Source organism: Suricata suricatta, chromosome X (assembly GCF_006229205.1).
Source record: "Suricata suricatta isolate VVHF042 chromosome X, meerkat_22Aug2017_6uvM2_HiC, whole genome shotgun sequence".
NCBI lineage: Eukaryota > Metazoa > Chordata > Mammalia > Carnivora > Herpestidae > Suricata > Suricata suricatta.
The window spans coordinates 75,115,915-75,128,389 of record NC_043717.1 but is presented as its reverse complement, the minus strand read 5'-3'; positions in this window follow the sequence as shown (position 1 = coordinate 75,128,389).

Sequence of the window (12,475 nt, the reverse complement as noted above, 5' to 3'; positions counted from 1 at the left end):
GCTGAGCAGAAAAGGAGGTGAGTGAAGGTGGGAAAAGGAGGAGGTGTAGGGAAAATTGGAGTATAGATATTGATCCAGAGACATGAGGTCACAAAGCCATGAGATCCTAAAGCAATTCCGTGAGAATAAGGAAGTGACAAGTGATTCCATAGGTGTTTTTGATTAACATGGACATTTAAAGTTAAAGATTTTATATGTAAAACAGTTCTAAATGAAGAAAATTTTCGGCATGTAACCGTGTAAGTGGGGTCGCTGAAATGAGGTAGAGTACTCTTAATTAACCATGTATGAGTCTTTCTCTTACTCTCCCCGGCTTGTAAGACCTTACAGGACAGGAAACCACTTTACTCATTTACATCCCTATTACAGGGTGTCGACCAAAGGGGATGCTCAACAAACGCTTGTCTACCCTAATGAATATAAACACTATGCTAAACATTTTACACACATTCTTTCATTTTATCTTTAGAACAACTCAATGAGGTGTGTACTAATATACAATTTAAGAGATAGGGAAAGGGAAGTTAAGTAACTTGCTCAAAGTTGTGTAATGAATGAAAAGGTGCTGGGTTAAAGACCTGGGAGTAGATTTTAATATGGCCCCAGACAAGCTATGCCCAAAGCAATCACTATGCTCTTTTGTTGGTGTTTGTAGAGAGCAAAATTTTGCTGAAGTAAAAACATCACTGCACAAAAATTTTTACTGAAACCCCATTGCTTGTGTATAAAATACATATCCTCCTCTTTGCCTCTCAACTGTCTACTTATTTTACCCCCTCATGCTTCAACCATCACCAATACTCAGCATTCTATTCCCTATTTTCTCTCTGTACTTACCATTTCCATCCAGCTCAGTCCTCGCTCTCCTCTGCCTGATCCTGTCTTCTCAATCTACCTATTTATGTGACTAGAAAAGGATAATAATTGATGCTGTGAGATCTCAGTCCTCAGTACTTGTACCTTTCAAGATAGAAGCATATCTGGGTTAATTCATCATCCAAAAATTGCTTATACGTATACTTCAATGAAAGTGTTGTGATGATTACCATCAAAGAAATATTGTTACTAATGATAACAATAATAAGTACTTATAATAGCTCTATAAGCTATCCATAATTTTTAAAGCTCCCCTTTGACCCAACATTCCTCCCTAGCTACCCTCTCATTTTTCTGATCATCTTTGGAGCCAAATATTTCAATTGGGTTATCTGTATACATTATGTACAATTCCTCACTTCCCTATTCACCTTTCAACTCACTTCACTCTGGCTTCTGGCCGCTCCACTCCAATGAAACTATTCCTGTTATTGCAACAGGTAACTTCCAGATTGCCAAATCCAGGAAACACTTCTCTATCCTCGTCTTATTTGAAATTCCTGCAGCATTTACCAGTGAACAATTCCCTGCATCTTAAATGCTTTAAAAAATTTTTTTTAATATTTATTTTTGAGAGAGAGAGAGGAGAGAGAGAGAGAGAGAGCAGGAGAAGGGCAGAGAGAGAGGGAGACACAGAATCCAAAGCAGGCTCCAGGCTCCAAGATGTCAGCACAGAGCCCGATGGTGGGGCTCAAACTCATGAAACATGAGATCATGACCTGAGCAGAAGTTGGACGCTTAACCAACTGAGCCAGCCAGGCGACCTCCCCCTGCCGCCAGCATTTAAAAACATTTTCTTCTGTGGATATTGTAACATGACACTGCTGGTTTTCCTGCCTAACTCACTAACTGCTTTTGTTTATTCTCCTTTGCAGATTTTTCCTAATATTGTGATACTTCAGGAATTGATCTTTTTCATTATATCCCTTCTCTAAGTCATCTCTTCCAGACAGGATGTCTAATACCATCTATATGCTGATAACTCTCAAATTTATTTCTCTAGTCAATATACTCATCTGAGCTCATGACATGTAGATTTGACTATCTACTTGCCATCTCCCCTTTTGATACCTGACAGATACCTTAAACTTCTTATGCCACAAACTCTTGTTCCCTCCTCCAAACCAGCTTCTATTCTTATCCTTCACGTCCATCTCAATATGTCACCACCACTTATTTATCTACTTAAACAAGAAATTGAAGCATCATCTGTAATTTCTTTCTTTACCTCACCTCAGTAACATATCTATATTAGCCTTATTGACTATATCTCTAAAATTTATGTAGATAACCTCCCTTCTTTTCATCTTAAGTGCTACCACCTATGCCCAGTGGGGCCTAACCTGGATTATGGACATTTCTTGACTATCTCCTTACCTTCTCTCTGTTTTCCTCTAATACATTCTCCACCCAGAAGCAAAGCTGATCTTATTGAATCCTTCAATGGCTTCTCATTTGGCTCTTTGCATAAAAGCCAGATTCTTTACTATGGATATGCACCATCTATTCTTGCGCCTCAATAAGTAAAAAGAAGACTATACAATGCTATATACCAACTAAACCTAACATACATCTATAGAGCATTCCACTCAATAACAGCAGAATACATAATCTCCTCAAGTGCACATGGAACATTCTCCAAGATAGACTATATTCTAGGCCATAAAACCTCAAACATTTAAAATCATGTAAATCATGCAAAGTATATTCTCTAGCCAAAAAGAATAAAATTAGAAATAAAGAGATTTGGGGAATTCACATATTCTACAAGTATGTGGAAATAACACACTCCCAAAAAACCAATGGGGCAAAGAAAAACAAACACAAGGGAAATTAGAAAATATTTTGAGATTAAAGAAAGCAAACCCACAACATACCAAAACTAATGTGACACAGCTAAAGCAGTGGTTAGAGGGAAATTTATAGCTGTGAGACCTTTATTAAAAAAGAAGAGGGGCTCCTGGCTCAGTCAGTTAAGCATCTGACTCTTGATCTCAGCCCAGTTCATGATCTCATGGTTTATGGATTTGAGCCCTGCATGGGGCTCTGCACTGGCAGTGTGGAGCCTGCTTGGGATTCTCTCTCTACCTCTCTCTCTCTGCCCCTTCTCTGCTTATGATCTATTTCTCTCTTTCTTTCTCTCTTTCTTTCTCCCTCTCAAAAATAAATAAGCGTAAAAAAGAAGAAACATCTCAAACCAATAATCTAACTTTCAACCTTAAGAAATTAGAACAGAAAAACATCCAAACATGAACGACAGTAGGATAAGAAATAGGAATAATGGATCTACAATACAATCAGAAAACAATTAGCAAAATGCTGGTAGGAAGTCCTTACCTAACAACTCAATGTAAATGGATTAAATTATTCAATAAAAAGACATAGAATTGCCAAATGTATTGGACAAAAAATCCAACAATATGCTACCTACAAAAAACTCATTTTAGCTTTAAAGACACACATTAACTGAGAGCAAAAGGATAGAAAAATTCATTCCAAGCAAATGGTAACCCAAAAATAGCAGAGGTGGCTCTGTTTAAATCAGACAAAATAGGTTTTATTTTTTAAAAAATATTTGTTTTCAAGTAATCTCTACACCCAATGTGGGCTCAATGTACAGCACTGAGATAAAGAGTTGCAAGCTCTATTGACTAAGCCAGCCAAGAACCCTCAAAATAGACTTTAAACTAAAAGTGGTAATAAGAAACAAAGGTCACTACATAAGGATAAAGGGGTCAATCCATTAAGAAGATACACTTGTAATACTTATGCACTCAAAGTTAAGCACCTACATATATAAAGCAAAAACTAACAGAGCTAAAAGGAGAAATAAACAGTAATACAATAATATTTGAGGACTTTAATACATTTCTCTCAACCATGGATAGATCATCTAGACAGAGAATCAATAAGGAAACAGTGTAATTGAACAACACTTTAGACCAAGTGGACCTAACAGACATATACAGAGCATTCCATCCAACAATGGTAAAATACAAATTTTTCTCAAGAGCACATGGTATATTTTCTAAGAAACTAGAACAGAAGAACAAATTAAGCCCAAGCAAACATAGAAAAGAAAATAATAAAGATTAGAACAGAGACAAATGAAATAGAGAATTAAAAAATAGAAAAAATTAACAAAACAAAAGTTGGTTCTTTGAAAAGACCAGCAAAATTGACAAGATTTTTGTTAGACTGACCAAGAAAAAAAGAAAGAAGATTCAAATTACTAAAATCAGAAAGAGGAGACATCAATACAGATCTTACAGAAATAAAAAGAATTATAATAGAATATTATGAACAATTTTATCTCAAAAATTAGCCTAGGTAAAATAGAAAAATTCCTAGAAACACCAAACTACTGAAACTGACTCAAAAAGAAACTGAAAATCTTAGTAGACATATAAGAAATTATAGGACTGAGTCATTAAAACAAAACAAAACAAATCCCAAAAAAGAAAATTCCAGGACCAGATGGGCAGAGAGAGAGAGAGAGAGAGAGAGAGAGAGAGAGAATCACAAGCAGGCTCCATGCTGTCAGTGCAGAGCTCGATGTGGGGCTTGATCTCATGAAATGTGATCTCATGAGATTATGACCTGAGCCAAAATCAAGAGTTGGACACTTAACTAACTGAGCCACCTAGGTGCCCTGAACTCAACCACATTTTTAAAGAATTAACACCAATTCCTCTCAAACTGACACAAAAAAAAATAGAAGAAATGTCCTGGCTCATTCTATGAGGCCAATATTATCCTGATACCAAAGCCAAAGATGTCACAGTAAAGTTAAGACCAATATTTCTTATGAATATAGATGTAAAAATCTTCGACAAAATACTAATAAATTGACCCAGCAACATAAAAAAGGCTGGTTTAACATTCAAAAATCAATTAATGTAATACACCATATCAACAGAATAAAGGACAAAAACCACATGATCCTTTCATTAGAAAACCATTAGATCAGATCTAACTGTTCAGGATAAAAAGACATTCGACAAACTAGAAATAGAAAGGAACTTCCTCAATCTAACAAAGTGTATCATTAAAAACCCACAGTTTACATCATACTTAATGGTAAAAGACTGAAAGCTTTCCTCCTAAGATCAGGAATAAGACAGGAATGTTTGCTTTCACCAATTCTTTTTGACAATATACTAGGGGTTCTGGCCAAAGCGGTTAGGTAAGAAAATGGGAAAAAAAGGCAGATTAGAAAGGAAGAAGTAAAAATATCTGTTTGCAAAAGATATGATCTTGTATATAGAAAATCCTAAGGAGTTCAATAAAAAAAAACGATTAGAACTAATAAACTAGTTCAGTTAGGTTGTAGGATACAAGATCAATATATAAAAACCAGTTGTGTTTCTATACAACGAATAATCCAAAACTGAAACTAACAAAACAATACTATATACAATAATATCAAAAATACTTAGGAATCAATTTAACAAAAAAGTGCAAAATTGTATTCTGAAAACAATAAAATATTGTTGAAAGAAATGAAAGACCTTAATAGATGGAGGAAAATTCTATGTTCATAGACTGGAAGCCTTAAAATTGCTAGGGTGTTGATATTCTTAAAGTTTATCTTCATTTAATGCCACCCCTGGGGTGCCTGGGTGGTTAAGTCGGTTCGGTGTCCGACTTCGGCTCAGGTCATGATCTCGCAGTCGTCGGTTTGAACCCTATGTCAGGCTCTGTGCTGAACTGTTGCTCAGAGCCTGGAGCCTGCTTCAGATTCTGTCTCCTTCTCTCTGCCCCTCCCCCGCTCACGCTCTGTCTCACTCTGTCTCTCAAAAATAAATAAATGTAAAAAAAAATCAATGCAACCCTTATCAAAATCCCAGCTGGAGGCTTTTCAGAAATTGACAAGATGATCCTGAAATTAATGTGGAAACTCAAGGGTCCCTGAACATCCAATACAATCTTGAAAAAAAGAACAAATTTAGATGTATCATATCTCCCACTTCCAAAATTTGTTACAAAGTTACAGTAATCAAGACAGTGCAGTTTTGGCACAAGGTTAGACATATAGATCAAAGGAATAGAATTGAGAGTCCAGAAATAAATCCTTTTATTTTTTTTTTAAATTTATTTTTGACAAGGGTGCCAAGACCTTCAACAGGGTAGGTCAACAGGGAAGAAGTTTTTTAAATAAATGTTTCTTGGATGACTGGATATCTATATGTGAAAGAATGAATCTGGACCCCTTCCTCATAATATATACAAAAGCTAACTCAAAATGGATCAAGGACCAAAATATGTGAGCTAAAACCGTGAATTCTTAAAAGGTAACAGGTGAAAATCTTCCATGTGGCAATGCTTTCTTAGATATAATAACAAAAGTATAAGAACAAAATGATAAATGGATTACATCAAAATTTAAAACTTGGTTTCAAAGGACAACATTAAAAAAGTAAAAAAACAACCCACAAAATGAAAATATTTGAAAATTATAGGCCCAATAAAGAATTGGCATCCAAAATCTAAAAAGAATTCTTACAACTCAATGATATAATGAATAATCTAACTTAAAAATGGGCAAAGGAGGGGTGCCCAGCTGGCTCAGTTTCTAGATCATGTACCTCTGAATCTCAGAGTCATGAGTTCAGGCCCCATGTTGGGCATGGAGCCTACTTAAATAAATGGGCAAAGGATTTTAATAAATATTTCTCAAAAAAAGGTGCACAAATGGTTGATAAACAGACGAAAAGATGTTTGACATTGTTCGTTATTAGAGAAATGCACATCAAGACTACCTTGAGATACCACCTCACACCCACTAGGATGGCTACAATAATACATTTCTTAAAAAGAAAACTAGTGTTGACAAGGATGTGGACAAATTGGAAGTCTCATACACTGCAGGTGGGATTTTTAATGGGGCAGCCAGTGTGGAAACAGTCTGGCAGTTCCTCAAAAGGTTAACCATGGAGTCACCATAACCCAGCCGTCCCACCACTAGGCATATATACACAAGAGAAATGAAAACACACGTCCATACAAAAGCTCATACATGAGTGTTCATTGCAGCATTATTCATGATAGTCAAAAAGTGGAAACAACTAAAATGTCGATTGATGAATGAGTAAACAAAATGTAATATATCCATTTCGTGGAATATTATTCAGCCATAAAGAAGAATGAAGTACTGGGGCACCTGGGCAGCTCAGTCAATTAACTGTCTGACTCTTGAATTTGGTTCAGGTAATGATCTCATGGTCATGAGATCAAGCTTCGTGATGGGCTCCATGCCCAGCATGGAGCCTGCTTAGGATTCTCTCTCTCCCTCTCCCTCTCCCCTTCTCTTGCTCATGCTCTCTCTCCCTCAAAAAAAAAAAATAAAATAAATTGTGACAAGGAGGAAACTTGAAAACATTATGCTAAGTAAACTTAAGGCAGCCACAAAAGGACAAATATTGTCTGATTCCATTTATATGAACTGTCCAGAATAGGCATATCTGTAAAACAAGAAGTAGACTGTTGGTTCCTCAGGGCTCATGGGAGTGGGAGGAAATGGAAAATGACTACTAATGGGTATGGAGTATTTGGGGGACGATGACATTATTCCAGTAAGTAAGTAAGAAGATGTGGATGAATATCTGAGCGAATAAATTGTAAATTATGAACATTTCAGTCATGGATAGAGTGGGGTGCAATGAGGTATACTTCAACCAGGATCCAGTCAAGGTTATGGGGCTCAGACTTCCCCCTCCTCACTGCCATGAGTGAGCCTTAACTTTAAATCAAACATTTGCATAAATTAAAAAAAATATGTTTATTTTTGTGAATGAGAGAGAGCACTAGGGGCAGAAAGAGAGACACAGAATCTGACGCAGGCTCCGGGCTCCATGCTGTCAGCACAGAGCCCGAAGCAGGGCTCGAACTCACTAACCGTTAAATCATGACCTGAGCTAGAGTTAGATGCTTAATCGACTGAGCCACCCAAGTACCCCAAAACATATTTTTATATTTTAATTGACAATATTATTCCTCCCTCACACATCCATAACTGTGCTCCCAGGCAACTGGAATTGGTGTTCCAGAACATGATGAGTACAGTTATAGCGAAGTAACAGTATGTTTATGATTGAATTTAGAGGTGGGGCACAGTTGTGGTATACACATTTTCATACCAATTATATGACTAAAGAAGAGTAGATTACTGGGGCACCTAGGTGGCTCAGTCAGTTAAGCGTCCAACTTCGACCTAAGTCATGATCTCATTGCTCCTGAATTCTAGCCCCACATCGGATTCTGTACTGACAGCTCAGAGCCTAGAGCCTGCTTCAAATTCTGGGTCTCCCTTTCTCTCTACGCCTTCCCCATTCTCTCTCTCTCTCTCTCTCTCTCTCTCTCTCTCTCTCTCTCTTTCTCTCTCTCAAAAATAAATATTTAAAAAAAGAAGAGTAGATGAAGTCTTTGAGGAGAGAAAACAGAGTCACACAAAGATTGTCCAAACTATGGTCAACATCTTCATGTTTTAGTTGCACGTGACTCCTCTCATTGCCCAAATATTACTCTTTTTTATCACATCCTCCCTAAAAAGCTTCCCTCTTAAATCTACAACTAGCTAGTATTGTTAATTCTTCCCCATTCAGTGTAGATACTAGCATATCTAAATCTCGTTGAGGAGTTTATATAATTTTGTTTCAAGGAAATATTTAGCAAAACAACATTCAACAAGTTGCACTCCAGTTGACGACAGAAGATACAAATGAAACAACTAGAAACCAGTCCAAAGTAGATCCAGGTCCTTTTGCTCATTAACGTGTTCATTGGATAAAGAAATGATCTGGGAGGGAAGATCGGTTTTGTCATGAAGAAAACAAAATGGGATTTATCAATCTGAATTGAAAAGTAGGTAAAGAATCCCAGTATTTATTCACATATTCACTCAACTATAAAAGGGAACTAATCACCACCTCCACCACCACAACCATGTGTTACATGTGTACAAGGTTAGATCAAAGTGGTAGCTAATAATATTACATTCTGCAGTTGTTCAAGGATGACAGTTGAGAAAGTTTGATGACAGAGGATAAAAATAACACTTGTTTGAGCATAAATGGAAGTTTTGTTTTTTCACTGAACCATGGGAACATTCTTTGTTCTACCCACATCCCCAGAAACCTAAGAAAATAATTTTGTGACATTAATCAGTATTTACTATTTCATCAAATTATGGTGACTGTCTATTTGCTGAGATAAAATATGACTGTTTGGGTAAACATGTGGATACATTGGGGTAATGATAACATAATCAGTAACTATTGGGTTAAATTCAATTTTGAGTTTTCCCATGTAGCAAATAATGTGCATAACCTTTGTTCAAGCAGTTTTTCACACTCATATAATAAAACATTTGACAGGAGTTAGCTAATAGCAATTTAGAGGCAGATGTAAGGGCAGAAATGCTTATAGTTTGAATGTGCTTTGTTGACAAAGAGATGATGGCTTTTTTTTTAAAGAAACATGGAATCTTTACCTCCAGCTCAACAAGTTGTAACAAAAAGCAGAAGACACCTTAACATTTCCTCTGGAGGGTATTATCACTTTGCTCCAGTATCAGTGGTGGGTAGAAACACATGTGCTCTATCACACTTTGACCTTTACACTTCAAGTCAAGAGAATCCTGAGCAAGGTCAGTTTTTCCATTGAGTGTGCACTTTGCTTAGATGTAGAAACAAACAAACAAATAAGAAAGCAACCAAAAAACCATTTTCACAGAATTTTATCTGTAGATTTCATTTATGGTTGAATGAAATATGTTTGTTTCTGTGCTGGTGACTTAGCAAGAAAACAAGGCCAGGAGAGGCATTTCCTCAAAGGCTAAAAGGAGGCATTACCACCACCACAACTACTTGCCAGAGGATTTGCAAAGCATGTTAAGACTCAAGGTTAGTATGGGAGATGAGCCAGGCTCAGGAGAAGTTAACACAGAGAAAAAGGTTAGAGTGGGTTTTTTTCCCCCTTTACAACAAAGTACTTCAGATAGTAACTCCCAGTGGTCAGGTAATGGTGTATTTTCTCCGACGATCAGGTTTGGGATTGTCTATTTTCTTTACGCTTATGAGGTTTGAAATTGGCATTTCAAATCCTTGGGGGGAAAGCTATTTTTGTAATTCAGCTGGGATGTCCTTGTCTTAGGGTTTCCCATTGCATCAGCCCCTTAGCCTGGTACCATAGCCATGAGAGTGCTGTGTCTTTTAGATGAAATGAAGAAATAAGGACATGATTATGGTGCTTATTAAAGATTCCTTGCTATTTTTCACAAGAGTAGGGGCGTTAGACTCTTGTCTCCTGGCCAAATTCTAAATTGGGAGATTACATTCTGCTTTCCTAAATCCCCTTAGCAGAAGCAGCCATCCACGGTATCCTACTTTGCTTCCTTTGCTAAACCGTTGTGTGATCTCATTGAATGGTACTGTTTTCTACTCTAGAAGTGGTCACTTCATAGTGGAGTGGTGAGGAAATCAGTACCTATTGTCTGATATTGTGTTTGACCCAGTTGCAGGCAAGTTAAAAAGTAGGCTCTGAGAGTTAAGGGTAAAGTACAAAACAAAACAAAACACCGTAACTCTGTAGCAGTGGTTGTGGAGCATTTTCTTAAAAAAACCAATCGGCTTTCTCTTCTGCAACATAGACCCCCCCCCCAAAAAAAATGAATGCTTCTTTTTTTTAACCCCACTAGTAGTGGACAAGGAATTGTCATTTGCCTCAAACAGGAAGATAGTTCTAACAGTGATGATGAGGTTTGAGAAGATGAGATCACATATCACAAACCAGTTAACCCACCTCTTTTGTCCTTAGACTGTTTCTAACCATTCTAGACAGCTGATATATTTTATAAAATCTGTTTTTAAGAAGGTCTTTCATCTTTCCTTGGTGATATATTTTAGTGTTCTTGAATACTATGAATAAGACGGTAAAGTTCTTATTTTTGTTTAACCTCCATTCCACCCACTGTTGTTTAACGTCACCATCTCTTATCCATCGCTAACCTTGCTGTTGTGTCATGGTTTTGAGAGACAGTATAGTACAATGGCATGGTTTTTGAAATCAGACATTTAAATCCTTGTTCTATCACATTCTAGGTGTGTGATGTTGAGTGATTTACTTTTAAAGTTCAATTTCCTCATCATTAAATGAGCAACCTCAGGGGGTTAGGGTGAAGAACAAATGAGAGGATATATTATTTTGAAGGGTTATGGAGTAGGGTGAGGCATAGTACTTGGCACCCAAAAAATAATGTTCAATAAAGAGTAGTTATTTATTGGATTGTGTGCACAGATTTGACTTAATTCATAAACTCTTTGAGAGTGGGAAGCATACTTCCTGGATTTATACTTAGTACAGTGTTGTGCACATAGTATGGTGCAGGGGATCGATATTTATTGCATGAATGAACTTCTTTTTTTCTGCGTGGAATAAACAGCCCTCAGCTAGCTGCAAGATCCCACTTAGCTCAAAGGTGACAAAATCAATCAATACTCTGATATCTCCAAATCTACTGATACCTGACTTTGTCTAGATGTTTTGGCATGGTGTAGACACAATGCAAATAACTTACACTTTCTGTTTCTATCAGGCTAGTTTCTGTGAATTTTAACACTTGAGTTGTCTTAGGTGCCCAGAGTAGGACTGACTCAATCATATGCCTCTTCATTCATCCAAGTATTCTTTGAGAATTTTTTTTTAACGAATACTAAGAACCATCTAATTATATACCTGAACAAAACCTTCCAACCTGTGGAATTACACTGGCTGCCCTATTTACCTGTAAGATCTGTGCTGACTACAGATATATTTCTAATTGCTTTGCACCCAAGCCAAAAAACCAAAACCCAACAAAATAAGCACCCACCGCTGCAAGTTCCTGAGCACAATCGACATCCTTAAACCAGGGAGGCGTTGGTTAGGACTTTATTTTTTGCTTTTAAACGTTTGCACAGGGTTAGTAGGGAAAGTTCGGGGAACAAGGGAGGGGTATATAGATTTATCTAGGCTTGAATATTTGTCAATAAGGAAGGAGTATTGCTCTTCGCGATAATCTTGGAAAACCCCTGGTGCGTGCTTAGATGGGCATTAAAGCGACCGCAGTGTGGCCTTTTCCCTGATGTACATACTTTATAGGGGAGTTCTCAGGTGTGGAGCTTCAAGCACCTGCTTGCTCAACTCCCCCAGTTCAGAAACCAGCGTATTTGAGGCCGGTGGCTCAGGTTTCATGTAACTCGGCTCAAGTGTCACTAACACTATGTGCAGTGCGGGTCATCGAGCTGTGCTTTGGGACTTCTATACTTAACTTCGGACTTTCTTCTTTCTCCCTCCCCCTTCCCCCCTAGTTTTCCTCTCCCTTCTTCCTCCCGTGGAGTGCCCACCTCCTTCCTTTGCTCCCACTCTCTGCTTTCTCATTCTCGGTTTTCCTTCTCCTTCCTCTCTCCTGGGCTTTCCGTCTTTCATCCATTCTCTGAGGGCCACCAAGGCTTAAGTCTGTGCGGCTTGGAGAAGGCGCGAGTCTCCGCGGGACAAGCGCGAGGTGCCGAGCAGCGAAAGCGCGGGGCGCGCGCCGACTCTGGGCCGCGCGCTGGGCAGC